The sequence below is a fragment of the Phyllobates terribilis genome, unplaced genomic scaffold (genome assembly GCF_046119375.1).
Source record: "Phyllobates terribilis strain yellow unplaced genomic scaffold, ASM4611937v1 Scaffold_106__1_contigs__length_5700502, whole genome shotgun sequence".
In the NCBI taxonomy this organism is placed as follows: domain Eukaryota; kingdom Metazoa; phylum Chordata; class Amphibia; order Anura; family Dendrobatidae; genus Phyllobates; species Phyllobates terribilis.
The window spans coordinates 5,634,178-5,649,400 of NW_027362866.1; the positions used below are offsets into that span (position 1 = coordinate 5,634,178).

At 44.9% G+C, this 15,223-nt stretch overlaps 10 non-coding genes across 10 annotated transcripts; all 10 read left to right on the plus strand.

Moving 5' to 3' along the window:
* Positions 1–870: 870 nt before the first annotated feature.
* LOC141198774 (U2 spliceosomal RNA) lies at positions 871–1,061 on the plus strand. The gene has a single exon (XR_012270564.1). It is a non-coding gene; the product is annotated as a U2 spliceosomal RNA (small nuclear RNA).
* A 1,118-nt stretch (positions 1,062–2,179) lies between these two features.
* LOC141198772 (U2 spliceosomal RNA) lies at positions 2,180–2,370 on the plus strand. Its single transcript, XR_012270562.1, has one exon. It is a non-coding gene; the product is annotated as a U2 spliceosomal RNA (small nuclear RNA).
* A 1,115-nt stretch (positions 2,371–3,485) lies between these two features.
* LOC141198834 (U2 spliceosomal RNA) lies at positions 3,486–3,676 on the plus strand. Its single transcript, XR_012270604.1, has one exon. It is a non-coding gene; the product is annotated as a U2 spliceosomal RNA (small nuclear RNA).
* A 1,121-nt stretch (positions 3,677–4,797) lies between these two features.
* Positions 4,798–4,988, plus strand: LOC141198835 (U2 spliceosomal RNA). The gene has a single exon (XR_012270605.1). It is a non-coding gene; the product is annotated as a U2 spliceosomal RNA (small nuclear RNA).
* A 1,115-nt stretch (positions 4,989–6,103) lies between these two features.
* Positions 6,104–6,294, plus strand: LOC141198836 (U2 spliceosomal RNA). Its single transcript, XR_012270606.1, has one exon. It is a non-coding gene; the product is annotated as a U2 spliceosomal RNA (small nuclear RNA).
* Positions 6,295–7,415: 1,121 nt separating this feature from the next.
* On the plus strand, positions 7,416–7,606 carry LOC141198837 (U2 spliceosomal RNA). Its single transcript, XR_012270607.1, has one exon. It is a non-coding gene; the product is annotated as a U2 spliceosomal RNA (small nuclear RNA).
* A 1,115-nt stretch (positions 7,607–8,721) lies between these two features.
* Positions 8,722–8,912, plus strand: LOC141198838 (U2 spliceosomal RNA). The gene has a single exon (XR_012270608.1). It is a non-coding gene; the product is annotated as a U2 spliceosomal RNA (small nuclear RNA).
* Positions 8,913–10,027: 1,115 nt separating this feature from the next.
* On the plus strand, positions 10,028–10,218 carry LOC141198840 (U2 spliceosomal RNA). Its single transcript, XR_012270610.1, has one exon. It is a non-coding gene; the product is annotated as a U2 spliceosomal RNA (small nuclear RNA).
* Positions 10,219–11,336: 1,118 nt separating this feature from the next.
* On the plus strand, positions 11,337–11,527 carry LOC141198841 (U2 spliceosomal RNA). The gene has a single exon (XR_012270611.1). It is a non-coding gene; the product is annotated as a U2 spliceosomal RNA (small nuclear RNA).
* A 1,118-nt stretch (positions 11,528–12,645) lies between these two features.
* Positions 12,646–12,836, plus strand: LOC141198842 (U2 spliceosomal RNA). Its single transcript, XR_012270612.1, has one exon. It is a non-coding gene; the product is annotated as a U2 spliceosomal RNA (small nuclear RNA).
* Positions 12,837–15,223: the final 2,387 nt, after the last annotated feature.

The following is a 15,223-nucleotide window of genomic DNA, read 5'->3' on the forward strand; positions in this document are numbered from 1 at the left end:
TGGATAAACAGACATATTAGGCAAGCATTTTGGAGCTTTCACCTAAATAACTACAGGTGGTGAGATAAGCTGCACAATATAATTGACCTTTCAGTATATTGTTGCACACACACCATCTATTTAGCAAATGCCCTTGTTATCAACAGCAGCCTTTTAAACTCACCTGAGCTAACAGGTATGTGCGCTGGTTACTCTGCTGCGCTTAAAATTTCTTTTTTGGTTTGCTACAATGCCTTTTCTGAAACGTTGTCTCCTTCTGCTGGAACACTGACTTCTTTCATTTAATGCCTGCAGACTATAAAAGAGAACCCAACCCAAAAAGTTTGGTTGATTAGTCTGTGGCATTCTGTTAAACTGTTGCTTATGGCGGTCTCTGTGAGCTTCTCAGCGACATTCAGCCAGCCAGGTATCCTGCCTGCAGTAGATGGAATGTGGCAATGGAACGCTGGCTGCGCGTGTCATAATAGGCTCTGAGCCTTTATATACCTGTGCACAGCAGCAGCCACCTTCAGTCTGCTGCTGGACAGCCAGCAGCAGCAGCAGCAGGAGAGGTATGTAATCAGGAGCCCTCCTGCTAAGGGTAGACAGCTGCTCGTTCCACCCCACCCCCCGCCTTAATTGGTTCTCCTCCCTTCCAACGGTGTTGAGGCGGGTGGGAACAGCAGGGGGTGAAGGTGCTGTGTTTAAAGAGGTGGAGTTATGCAGATCTAAAATGCGTGGATTGCAGCAGCAGCAAGCCGAAAAGTGCAGGCATGTAAGGGATCTAGAGGTTGACAACATGTCTTCTTAACGGGAGTCCAGGAGCTCATCTCCACAAATGGACTTTTTAGGATCCTTGGGTGGCTCCGTAGTTTGAAACCAATTCTGGTTATCGCTTCTCGGCCTTTTTGCTAAGATCAAGTGTAGTATCTGTTCTTATCAGTTTAATATCTGATACGTCCCCTATCTGGGGACCATATATTAAATGGATTTTTAGAACAGGGAGATGGAAAAAGAGCTTGCTCTGTCCACTCCACGCATTGACCTGGTATTGCAGTATCTCCAGGACCGGTGCACCCCTTCTTTAATGCAGTTTCTAAAATCAGAAAGAATTGAATTCAATGTTTTTTGTTCATTTTGCTTGTTTGTCGGATTTTGGGATGGACTCTTTGGCTCTGCTTTTCTTCTCCTCATTGGATTTTTCATGTTCAAAGTTGCAGAAGCCAGATTACAAGCTCATTTTGGTTCAACTTCAGCAACTGTGCATTGCATTGCCATGTAATGTGATGCAATGCTATCTTTCTAGCTCTCCCTTTTTACTTCCTTTTGGATAAACAGACATATTAGGCAAGCATTTTGGAGCTTTCACCTAAATAACTACAGGTGGTGAGATAAGCTGCACAATATAATTGACCTTTCAGTATATTGTTGCACACACACCATCTATTTAGCAAATGCCCTTGTTATCAACAGCAGCCTTTTAAACTCACCTGAGCTAACAGGTATGTGCGCTGGTTACTCTGCTGCGCTTAAAATTTCTTTTTTGGTTTGCTACAATGCCTTTTCTGAAACGTTGTCTCCTTCTGCTGGAACACTGACTTCTTTCATTTAATGCCTGCAGACTATAAAAGAGAACCCAACCCAAAAAGTTTGGTTGATTAGTCTGTGGCATTCTGTTAAACTGTTGCTTATGGCGGTCTCTGTGAGCTTCTCAGCGACATTCAGCCAGCCAGGTATCCTGCCTGCAGTAGATGGAATGTGGCAATGGAACGCTGGCTGCGCGTGTCATAATAGGCTCTGAGCCTTTATATACCTGTGCACAGCAGCAGCCACCTTCAGTCTGCTGCTGGACAGCCAGCAGCAGCAGCAGCAGCAGGAGAGGTATGTAATCAGGAGCCCTCCTGCTAAGGGTAGACAGCTGCTCGTTCCACCCCACCCCCCGCCTTAATTGGTTCTCCTCCCTTCCAACGGTGTTGAGGCGGGTGGGAACAGCAGGGGGTGAAGGTGCTGTGTTTAAAGAGGTGGAGTTATGCAGATCTAAAACGCGTGGATTGCAGCAGCAGCAAGCCGAAAAGTGCAGGCATGTAAGGGATCTAGAAGTTGACAACATGTCTTCTTAACGGGAGTCCAGGAGCTCATCTCCACAAATGGACTTTTTAGGATCCTTGGGTGGCTCCGTAGTTTGAAACCAATTCTGGTTATCGCTTCTCGGCCTTTTGGCTAAGATCAAGTGCAGTATCTGTTCTTATCAGTTTAATATCTGATACGTCCCCTATCTGGGGACCATATATTAAATGGATTTTTAGAACAGGGAGATGGAAAAAGAGCTTGCTCTGTCCACTCCACGCATTGACCTGGTATTGCAGTATCTCCAGGACCGGTGCACCCCTTCTTTAATGCAGTTTCTAAAATCAGAAAGAATTGAATTCAATGTTTTTTGTTCATTTTGCTTGTTTGTCGGATTTTGGGATGGACTCTTTGGCTCTGCTTTTCTTCTCCTCATTGGATTTTTCATGTTCAAAGTTGCAGAAGCCAGATTACAAGCTCATTTTGGTTCAACTTCAGCAACTGTGCATTGCATTGCCATGTAATGTGATGCAATGCTATCTTTCTAGCTCTCCCTTTTTACTTCCTTTTGGATAAACAGACATATTAGGCAAGCATTTTGGAGCTTTCACCTAAATAGCTACAGGTGGTGAGATAAGCTGCACAATATAATTGACCTTTCAGTATATTGTTGCACACACACCATCTATTTAGCAAATGCCCTTGTTATCAACAGCAGCCTTTTAAACTCACCTGAGCTAACAGGTATGTGCGCTGGTTACTCTGCTGCGCTTAAAATTTCTTTTTTGGTTTGCTACAATGCCTTTTCTGAAACGTTGTCTCCTTCTGCTGGAACACTGACTTCTTTCATTTAATGCCTGCAGACTATAAAAGAGAACCCAACCCAAAAAGTTTGGTTGATTAGTCTGTGGCATTCTGTTAAACTGTTGCTTATGGCGGTCTCTGTGAGCTTCTCAGCGACATTCAGCCAGCCAGGTATCCTGCCTGCAGTAGATGGAATGTGGCAATGGAACGCTGGCTGCGCATGTCATAATAGGCTCTGAGCCTTTATATACCTGTGCACAGCAGCAGCCACCTTCAGTCTGCTGCTGGACAGCCAGCAGCAGCAGCAGCAGGAGAGGTATGTAATCAGGAGCCCTCCTGCTAAGGGTAGACAGCTGCTCGTTCCACCCCACCCCCCGCCTTAATTGGTTCTCCTCCCTTCCAACGGTGTTGAGGCGGGTGGGAACAGCAGGGGGTGAAGGTGCTGTGTTTAAAGAGGTGGAGTTATGCAGATCTAAAACGCGTGGATTGCAGCAGCAGCAAGCCGAAAAGTGCAGGCATGTAAGGGATCTAGAGGTTGACAACATGTCTTCTTAACGGGAGTCCAGGAGCTCATCTCCACAAATGGACTTTTTAGGATCCTTGGGTGGCTCCGTAGTTTGAAACCAATTCTGGTTATCGCTTCTCGGCCTTTTGGCTAAGATCAAGTGTAGTATCTGTTCTTATCAGTTTAATATCTGATACGTCCCCTATCTGGGGACCATATATTAAATGGATTTTTAGAACAGGGAGATGGAAAAAGAGCTTGCTCTGTCCACTCCACGCATTGACCTGGTATTGCAGTATCTCCAGGACCGGTGCACCCCTTCTTTAATGCAGTTTCTAAAATCAGAAAGAATTGAATTCAATGTTTTTTGTTCATTTTGCTTGTTTGTCGGATTTTGGGATGGACTCTTTGGCTCTGCTTTTCTTCTCCTCATTGGATTTTTCATGTTCAAAGTTGCAGAAGCCAGATTACAAGCTCATTTTGGTTCAACTTCAGCAACTGTGCATTGCATTGCCATGTAATGTGATGCAATGCTATCTTTCTAGCTCTCCCTTTTTACTTCCTTTTGGATAAACAGACATATTAGGCAAGCATTTTGGAGCTTTCACCTAAATAACTACAGGTGGTGAGATAAGCTGCACAATATAATTGACCTTTCAGTATATTGTTGCACACACACCATCTATTTAGCAAATGCCCTTGTTATCAACAGCAGCCTTTTAAACTCACCTGAGCTAACAGGTATGTGCGCTGGTTACTCTGCTGCGCTTAAAATTTCTTTTTTGGTTTGCTACAATGCCTTTTCTGAAACGTTGTCTCCTTCTGCTGGAACACTGACTTCTTTCATTTAATGCCTGCAGACTATAAAAGAGAACCCAACCCAAAAAGTTTGGTTGATTAGTCTGTGGCATTCTGTTAAACTGTTGCTTATGGCGGTCTCTGTGAGCTTCTCAGCGACATTCAGCCAGCCAGGTATCCTGCCTGCAGTAGATGGAATGTGGCAATGGAACGCTGGCTGCGCGTGTCATAATAGGCTCTGAGCCTTTATATACCTGTGCACAGCAGCAGCCACCTTCAGTCTGCTGCTGGACAGCCAGCAGCAGCAGCAGCAGCAGCAGGAGAGGTATGTAATCAGGAGCCCTCCTGCTAAGGGTAGACAGCTGCTCGTTCCACCCCACCCCCCGCCTTAATTGGTTCTCCTCCCTTCCAACGGTGTTGAGGCGGGTGGGAACAGCAGGGGGTGAAGGTGCTGTGTTTAAAGAGGTGGAGTTATGCAGATCTAAAACGCGTGGATTGCAGCAGCAGCAAGCCGAAAAGTGCAGGCATGTAAGGGATCTAGAAGTTGACAACATGTCTTCTTAACGGGAGTCCAGGAGCTCATCTTCACAAATGGACTTTTTAGGATCCTTGGGTGGCTCCGTAGTTTGAAACCAATTCTGGTTATCGCTTCTCGGCCTTTTGGCTAAGATCAAGTGTAGTATCTGTTCTTATCAGTTTAATATCTGATACGTCCCCTATCTGGGGACCATATATTAAATGGATTTTTAGAACAGGGAGATGGAAAAAGAGCTTGCTCTGTCCACTCCACGCATTGACCTGGTATTGCAGTATCTCCAGGACCGGTGCACCCCTTCTTTAATGCAGTTTCTAAAATCAGAAAGAATTGAATTCAATGTTTTTTGTTCATTTTGCTTGTTTGTCGGATTTTGGGATGGACTCTTTGGCTCTGCTTTTCTTCTCCTCATTGGATTTTTCATGTTCAAAGTTGCAGAAGCCAGATTACAAGCTCATTTTGGTTCAACTTCAGCAACTGTGCATTGCATTGCCATGTAATGTGATGCAATGCTATCTTTCTAGCTCTCCCTTTTTACTTCCTTTTGGATAAACAGACATATTAGGCAAGCATTTTGGAGCTTTCACCTAAATAACTACAGGTGGTGAGATAAGCTGCACAATATAATTGACCTTTCAGTATATTGTTGCACACACACCATCTATTTAGCAAATGCCCTTGTTATCAACAGCAGCCTTTTAAACTCACCTGAGCTAACAGGTATGTGCGCTGGTTACTCTGCTGCGCTTAAAATTTCTTTTTTGGTTTGCTACAATGCCTTTTCTGAAACGTTGTCTCCTTCTGCTGGAACACTGACTTCTTTCATTTAATGCCTGCAGACTATAAAAGAGAACCCAACCCAAAAAGTTTGGTTGATTAGTCTGTGGCATTCTGTTAAACTGTTGCTTATGGCGGTCTCTGTGAGCTTCTCAGCGACATTCAGCCAGCCAGGTATCCTGCCTGCAGTAGATGGAATGTGGCAATGGAACGCTGGCTGCGCGTGTCATAATAGGCTCTGAGCCTTTATATACCTGTGCACAGCAGCAGCCACCTTCAGTCTGCTGCTGGACAGCCAGCAGCAGCAGCAGCAGGAGAGGTATGTAATCAGGAGCCCTCCTGCTAAGGGTAGACAGCTGCTCGTTCCACCCCACCCCCCGCCTTAATTGGTTCTCCTCCCTTCCAACGGTGTTGAGGCGGGTGGGAACAGCAGGGGGTGAAGGTGCTGTGTTTAAAGAGGTGGAGTTATGCAGATCTAAAACGCGTGGATTGCAGCAGCAGCAAGCCGAAAAGTGCAGGCATGTAAGGGATCTAGAGGTTGACAACATGTCTTCTTAACGGGAGTCCAGGAGCTCATCTCCACAAATGGACTTTTTAGGATCCTTGGGTGGCTCCGTAGTTTGAAACCAATTCTGGTTATCGCTTCTCGGCCTTTTGGCTAAGATCAAGTGTAGTATCTGTTCTTATCAGTTTAATATCTGATACGTCCCCTATCTGGGGACCATATATTAAATGGATTTTTAGAACAGGGAGATGGAAAAAGAGCTTGCTCTGTCCACTCCACGCATTGACCTGGTATTGCAGTATCTCCAGGACCGGTGCACCCCTTCTTTAATGCAGTTTCTAAAATCAGAAAGAATTGAATTCAATGTTTTTTGTTCATTTTGCTTGTTTGTCGGATTTTGGGATGGACTCTTTGGCTCTGCTTTTCTTCTCCTCATTGGATTTTTCATGTTCAAAGTTGCAGAAGCCAGATTACAAGCTCATTTTGGTTCAACTTCAGCAACTGTGCATTGCATTGCCATGTAATGTGATGCAATGCTATCTTTCTAGCTCTCCCTTTTTACTTCCTTTTGGATAAACAGACATATTAGGCAAGCATTTTGGAGCTTTCACCTAAATAACTACAGGTGGTGAGATAAGCTGCACAATATAATTGACCTTTCAGTATATTGTTGCACACACACCATCTATTTAGCAAATGCCCTTGTTATCAACAGCAGCCTTTTAAACTCACCTGAGCTAACAGGTATGTGCGCTGGTTACTCTGCTGCGCTTAAAATTTCTTTTTTGGTTTGCTACAATGCCTTTTCTGAAACGTTGTCTCCTTCTGCTGGAACACTGACTTCTTTCATTTAATGCCTGCAGACTATAAAAGAGAACCCAACCCAAAAAGTTTGGTTGATTAGTCTGTGGCATTCTGTTAAACTGTTGCTTATGGCGGTCTCTGTGAGCTTCTCAGCGACATTCAGCCAGCCAGGTATCCTGCCTGCAGTAGATGGAATGTGGCAATGGAACGCTGGCTGCGCGTGTCATAATAGGCTCTGAGCCTTTATATACCTGTGCACAGCAGCAGCCACCTTCAGTCTGCTGCTGGACAGCCAGCAGCAGCAGCAGCAGCAGCAGGAGAGGTATGTAATCAGGAGCCCTCCTGCTAAGGGTAGACAGCTGCTCGTTCCACCCCACCCCCCGCCTTAATTGGTTCTCCTCCCTTCCAACGGTGTTGAGGCGGGTGGGAACAGCAGGGGGTGAAGGTGCTGTGTTTAAAGAGGTGGAGTTATGCAGATCTAAAACGCGTGGATTGCAGCAGCAGCAAGCCGAAAAGTGCAGGCATGTAAGGGATCTAGAAGTTGACAACATGTCTTCTTAACGGGAGTCCAGGAGCTCATCTTCACAAATGGACTTTTTAGGATCCTTGGGTGGCTCCGTAGTTTGAAACCAATTCTGGTTATCGCTTCTCGGCCTTTTGGCTAAGATCAAGTGTAGTATCTGTTCTTATCAGTTTAATATCTGATACGTCCCCTATCTGGGGACCATATATTAAATGGATTTTTAGAACAGGGAGATGGAAAAAGAGCTTGCTCTGTCCACTCCACGCATTGACCTGGTATTGCAGTATCTCCAGGACCGGTGCACCCCTTCTTTAATGCAGTTTCTAAAATCAGAAAGAATTGAATTCAATGTTTTTTGTTCATTTTGCTTGTTTGTCGGATTTTGGGATGGACTCTTTGGCTCTGCTTTTCTTCTCCTCATTGGATTTTTCATGTTCAAAGTTGCAGAAGCCAGATTACAAGCTCATTTTGGTTCAACTTCAGCAACTGTGCATTGCATTGCCATGTAATGTGATGCAATGCTATCTTTCTAGCTCTCCCTTTTTACTTCCTTTTGGATAAACAGACATATTAGGCAAGCATTTTGGAGCTTTCACCTAAATAACTACAGGTGGTGAGATAAGCTGCACAATATAATTGACCTTTCAGTATATTGTTGCACACACACCATCTATTTAGCAAATGCCCTTGTTATCAACAGCAGCCTTTTAAACTCACCTGAGCTAACAGGTATGTGCGCTGGTTACTCTGCTGCGCTTAAAATTTCTTTTTTGGTTTGCTACAATGCCTTTTCTGAAACGTTGTCTCCTTCTGCTGGAACACTGACTTCTTTCATTTAATGCCTGCAGACTATAAAAGAGAACCCAACCCAAAAAGTTTGGTTGATTAGTCTGTGGCATTCTGTTAAACTGTTGCTTATGGCGGTCTCTGTGAGCTTCTCAGCGACATTCAGCCAGCCAGGTATCCTGCCTGCAGTAGATGGAATGTGGCAATGGAACGCTGGCTGCGCGTGTCATAATAGGCTCTGAGCCTTTATATACCTGTGCACAGCAGCAGCCACCTTCAGTCTGCTGCTGGACAGCCAGCAGCAGCAGCAGCAGGAGAGGTATGTAATCAGGAGCCCTCCTGCTAAGGGTAGACAGCTGCTCGTTCCACCCCACCCCCCGCCTTAATTGGTTCTCCTCCCTTCCAACGGTGTTGAGGCGGGTGGGAACAGCAGGGGGTGAAGGTGCTGTGTTTAAAGAGGTGGAGTTATGCAGATCTAAAACGCGTGGATTGCAGCAGCAGCAAGCCGAAAAGTGCAGGCATGTAAGGGATCTAGAGGTTGACAACATGTCTTCTTAACGGGAGTCCAGGAGCTCATCTCCACAAATGGACTTTTTAGGATCCTTGGGTGGCTCCGTAGTTTGAAACCAATTCTGGTTATCGCTTCTCGGCCTTTTGGCTAAGATCAAGTGTAGTATCTGTTCTTATCAGTTTAATATCTGATACGTCCCCTATCTGGGGACCATATATTAAATGGATTTTTAGAACAGGGAGATGGAAAAAGAGCTTGCTCTGTCCACTCCACGCATTGACCTGGTATTGCAGTATCTCCAGGACCGGTGCACCCCTTCTTTAATGCAGTTTCTAAAATCAGAAAGAATTGAATTCAATGTTTTTTGTTCATTTTGCTTGTTTGTCGGATTTTGGGATGGACTCTTTGGCTCTGCTTTTCTTCTCCTCATTGGATTTTTCATGTTCAAAGTTGCAGAAGCCAGATTACAAGCTCATTTTGGTTCAACTTCAGCAACTGTGCATTGCATTGCCATGTAATGTGATGCAATGCTATCTTTCTAGCTCTCCCTTTTTACTTCCTTTTGGATAAACAGACATATTAGGCAAGCATTTTGGAGCTTTCACCTAAATAACTACAGGTGGTGAGATAAGCTGCACAATATAATTGACCTTTCAGTATATTGTTGCACACACACCATCTATTTAGCAAATGCCCTTGTTATCAACAGCAGCCTTTTAAACTCACCTGAGCTAACAGGTATGTGCGCTGGTTACTCTGCTGCGCTTAAAATTTCTTTTTTGGTTTGCTACAATGCCTTTTCTGAAACGTTGTCTCCTTCTGCTGGAACACTGACTTCTTTCATTTAATGCCTGCAGACTATAAAAGAGAACCCAACCCAAAAAGTTTGGTTGATTAGTCTGTGGCATTCTGTTAAACTGTTGCTTATGGCGGTCTCTGTGAGCTTCTCAGCGACATTCAGCCAGCCAGGTATCCTGCCTGCAGTAGATGGAATGTGGCAATGGAACGCTGGCTGCGCGTGTCATAATAGGCTCTGAGCCTTTATATACCTGTGCACAGCAGCAGCCACCTTCAGTCTGCTGCTGGACAGCCAGCAGCAGCAGCAGCAGGAGAGGTATGTAATCAGGAGCCCTCCTGCTAAGGGTAGACAGCTGCTCGTTCCACCCCACCCCCCGCCTTAATTGGTTCTCCTCCCTTCCAACGGTGTTGAGGCGGGTGGGAACAGCAGGGGGTGAAGGTGCTGTGTTTAAAGAGGTGGAGTTATGCAGATCTAAAATGCGTGGATTGCAGCAGCAGCAAGCCGAAAAGTGCAGGCATGTAAGGGATCTAGAGGTTGACAACATGTCTTCTTAACGGGAGTCCAGGAGCTCATCTCCACAAATGGACTTTTTAGGATCCTTGGGTGGCTCCGTAGTTTGAAACCAATTCTGGTTATCGCTTCTCGGCCTTTTGGCTAAGATCAAGTGTAGTATCTGTTCTTATCAGTTTAATATCTGATACGTCCCCTATCTGGGGACCATATATTAAATGGATTTTTAGAACAGGGAGATGGAAAAAGAGCTTGCTCTGTCCACTCCACGCATTGACCTGGTATTGCAGTATCTCCAGGACCGGTGCACCCCTTCTTTAATGCAGTTTCTAAAATCAGAAAGAATTGAATTCAATGTTTTTTGTTCATTTTGCTTGTTTGTCGGATTTTGGGATGGACTCTTTGGCTCTGCTTTTCTTCTCCTCATTGGATTTTTCATGTTCAAAGTTGCAGAAGTCAGATTACAAGCTCATTTTGGTTCAACTTCAGCAACTGTGCATTGCATTGCCATGTAATGTGATGCAATGCTATCTTTCTAGCTCTCCCTTTTTACTTCCTTTTGGATAAACAGACATATTAGGCAAGCATTTTGGAGCTTTCACCTAAATAACTACAGGTGGTGAGATAAGCTGCACAATATAATTGACCTTTCAGTATATTGTTGCACACACACCATCTATTTAGCAAATGCCCTTGTTATCAACAGCAGCCTTTTAAACTCACCTGAGCTAACAGGTATGTGCGCTGGTTACTCTGCTGCGCTTAAAATTTCTTTTTTGGTTTGCTACAATGCCTTTTCTGAAACGTTGTCTCCTTCTGCTGGAACACTGACTTCTTTCATTTAATGCCTGCAGACTATAAAAGAGAACCCAACCCAAAAAGTTTGGTTGATTAGTCTGTGGCATTCTGTTAAACTGTTGCTTATGGCGGTCTCTGTGAGCTTCTCAGCGACATTCAGCCAGCCAGGTATCCTGCCTGCAGTAGATGGAATGTGGCAATGGAACGCTGGCTGCGCGTGTCATAATAGGCTCTGAGCCTTTATATACCTGTGCACAGCAGCAGCCACCTTCAGTCTGCTGCTGGACAGCCAGCAGCAGCAGCAGCAGCAGGAGAGGTATGTAATCAGGAGCCCTCCTGCTAAGGGTAGACAGCTGCTCGTTCCACCCCACCCCCCGCCTTAATTGGTTCTCCTCCCTTCCAACGGTGTTGAGGCGGGTGGGAACAGCAGGGGGTGAAGGTGCTGTGTTTAAAGAGGTGGAGTTATGCAGATCTAAAACGCGTGGATTGCAGCAGCAGCAAGCCGAAAAGTGCAGGCATGTAAGGGATCTAGAGGTTGACAACATGTCTTCTTAACGGGAGTCCAGGAGCTCATCTCCACAAATGGACTTTTTAGGATCCTTGGGTGGCTCCGTAGTTTGAAACCAATTCTGGTTATCGCTTCTCGGCCTTTTGGCTAAGATCAAGTGTAGTATCTGTTCTTATCAGTTTAATATCTGATACGTCCCCTATCTGGGGACCATATATTAAATGGATTTTTAGAACAGGGAGATGGAAAAAGAGCTTGCTCTGTCCACTCCACGCATTGACCTGGTATTGCAGTATCTCCAGGACCGGTGCACCCCTTCTTTAATGCAGTTTCTAAAATCAGAAAGAATTGAATTCAATGTTTTTTGTTCATTTTGCTTGTTTGTCGGATTTTGGGATGGACTCTTTGGCTCTGCTTTTCTTCTCCTCATTGGATTTTTCATGTTCAAAGTTGCAGAAGCCAGATTACAAGCTCATTTTGGTTCAACTTCAGCAACTGTGCATTGCATTGCCATGTAATGTGATGCAATGCTATCTTTCTAGCTCTCCCTTTTTACTTCCTTTTGGATAAACAGACATATTAGGCAAGCATTTTGGAGCTTTCACCTAAATAACTACAGGTGGTGAGATAAGCTGCACAATATAATTGACCTTTCAGTATATTGTTGCACACACACCATCTATTTAGCAAATGCCCTTGTTATCAACAGCAGCCTTTTAAACTCACCTGAGCTAACAGGTATGTGCGCTGGTTACTCTGCTGCGCTTAAAATTTCTTTTTTGGTTTGCTACAATGCCTTTTCTGAAACGTTGTCTCCTTCTGCTGGAACACTGACTTCTTTCATTTAATGCCTGCAGACTATAAAAGAGAACCCAACCCAAAAAGTTTGGTTGATTAGTCTGTGGCATTCTGTTAAACTGTTGCTTATGGCGGTCTCTGTGAGCTTCTCAGCGACATTCAGCCAGCCAGGTATCCTGCCTGCAGTAGATGGAATGTGGCAATGGAACGCTGGCTGCGCGTGTCATAATAGGCTCTGAGCCTTTATATACCTGTGCACAGCAGCAGCCACCTTCAGTCTGCTGCTGGACAGCCAGCAGCAGCAGCAGCAGCAGGAGAGGTATGTAATCAGGAGCCCTCCTGCTAAGGGTAGACAGCTGCTCGTTCCACCCCACCCCCCGCCTTAATTGGTTCTCCTCCCTTCCAACGGTGTTGAGGCGGGTGGGAACAGCAGGGGGTGAAGGTGCTGTGTTTAAAGAGGTGGAGTTATGCAGATCTAAAACGCGTGGATTGCAGCAGCAGCAAGCCGAAAAGTGCAGGCATGTAAGGGATCTAGAGGTTGACAACATGTCTTCTTAACGGGAGTCCAGGAGCTCATCTCCACAAATGGACTTTTTAGGATCCTTGGGTGGCTCCGTAGTTTGAAACCAATTCTGGTTATCGCTTCTCGGCCTTTTGGCTAAGATCAAGTGTAGTATCTGTTCTTATCAGTTTAATATCTGATACGTCCCCTATCTGGGGACCATATATTAAATGGATTTTTAGAACAGGGAGATGGAAAAAGAGCTTGCTCTGTCCACTCCACGCATTGACCTGGTATTGCAGTATCTCCAGGACCGGTGCACCCCTTCTTTAATGCAGTTTCTAAAATCAGAAAGAATTGAATTCAATGTTTTTTGTTCATTTTGCTTGTTTGTCGGATTTTGGGATGGACTCTTTGGCTCTGCTTTTCTTCTCCTCATTGGATTTTTCATGTTCAAAGTTGCAGAAGCCAGATTACAAGCTCATTTTGGTTCAACTTCAGCAACTGTGCATTGCATTGCCATGTAATGTGATGCAATGCTATCTTTCTAGCTCTCCCTTTTTACTTCCTTTTGGATAAACAGACATATTAGGCAAGCATTTTGGAGCTTTCACCTAAATAACTACAGGTGGTGAGATAAGCTGCACAATATAATTGACCTTTCAGTATATTGTTGCACACACACCATCTATTTAGCAAATGCCCTTGTTATCAACAGCAGCCTTTTAAACTCACCTGAGCTAACAGGTATGTGCGCTGGTTACTCTGCTGCGCTTAAAATTTCTTTTTTGGTTTGCTACAATGCCTTTTCTGAAACGTTGTCTCCTTCTGCTGGAACACTGACTTCTTTCATTTAATGCCTGCAGACTATAAAAGAGAACCCAACCAAAAAAGTTTGGTTGATTAGTCTGTGGCATTCTGTTAAACTGTTGCTTATGGCGGTCTCTGTGAGCTTCTCAGCGACATTCAGCCAGCCAGGTATCCTGCCTGCAGTAGATGGAATGTGGCAATGGAACGCTGGCTGCGCGTGTCATAATAGGCTCTGAGCCTTTATATACCTGTGCACAGCAGCAGCCACCTTCAGTCTGCTGCTGGACAGCCAGCAGCAGCAGCAGCAGGAGAGGTATGTAATCAGGAGCCCTCCTGCTAAGGGTAGACAGCTGCTCGTTCCACCCCACCCCCGCCTTAATTGGTTCTCCTCCCTTCCAACGGTGTTGAGGCGGGTGGGAACAGCAGGGGGTGAAGGTGCTGTGTTTAAAGAGGTGGAGTTATGCAGATCTAAAACGCGTGGATTGCAGCAGCAGCAAGCCGAAAAGTGCAGGCATGTAAGGGATCTAGAGGTTGACAACATGTCTTCTTAACGGGAGTCCAGGAGCTCATCTCCACAAATGGACTTTTTAGGATCCTTGGGTGGCTCCGTAGTTTGAAACCAATTCTGGTTATCGCTTCTCGGCCTTTTGGCTAAGATCAAGTGCAGTGATCTACCAGTTGCTGCCTTGGTCTTGGCTGAGAGGTGCCTTGGGTACCCGGCTCCTTGGCCTCGGGGGATCGCTACATGTAGCAGTGCGGCTTCACCCCCTTGCTGCTTTTGGGGAGCCGGATTAGTCCCTGGGCAACGAGGGGCGATCAGCCTGCCTGCTTTTTTTAAGTAGGCGAGGAGGATTTTTGCCACGTTTGGTGTGAAGATATGGACGGGAGAAGCCCAAATATGCTGACCTGTGAAGAGGTCCCAGTTTTTGCAAGACTGAAGAATGCAGTGCGTTTTATTTTTTTGGATCCAGAGAAGAAGAAGTCTGGCTTGTTTTTTTTGGTAGAGAAGATTTTGTTTGGACTATTGGAAGTTCAAATGGAACAAGTTTTGTCTATGTTGGAGTTCCCGAAGAGAGGGATATATGATGTTATTTTTTGTTCAGAAGATATCTTTTCTGACTTTTGGAAGAGAATGGATCTAGTGAAGGAAGATTCGATACTTGAAGGTGTTTTTTTTGTGTCGCATTTTCCTAGGAAGGAAAGGCTAATAGTAATAAGGATGTATAGTCCTTTCATATTGGAAGAAGAGATCATGACCTTTTTATCCCGGTACTGTGAGAAAGTGAGTTCTGCTGGCAAAATGTTTAACCGATATGGTTTTTGGACCACGAGGTGGAGGTTCCTGGTCAAGTTCAAGGAAAGTTCGGATGGTGTTGTGGTACTCCCACCAAGTAGATTCAAAATCGGGACAGTTAATGGAGATATGTTCTTTACAGGTATGCCGAAGTTTTGTAGGCGTTGTAAACAGTATGGCCATGAAAAGGATTCCTGTACATTACAGTGGTGTGCCAAGTGTGAAGAAGTGGGACATAAGGCAGAGAATTGTGAAAAAAGTAAGAAATGTAATCTATGTGGTGGCAGTGGTCATTTATATGATTGCTGTCCTGTCAATAAAAGGGAGGAGAAGTCAGTTGACAAGGAAGATGGAAAAGAAGAAGAGTCTGAAGCTGCCCCCCATGATGAAACGGAAGAGAACATATCTCAAAAGAAGGAGGAACAAATAAGAGATATAAGAAAAGAAGGTGATCATATGGAAGAAGATACTGAGAGTGATATCACAGACGTTGAGATTGAAAATACTAGCTTGGAAGAAGAAGTGGAGGTGGATAGGGAGTCAGAAGATCAGGAGGAAAGTGAGTCCTCCAGTCAGGATGAAAAGGAAGGTGCTGTAAGTAATATGGAAG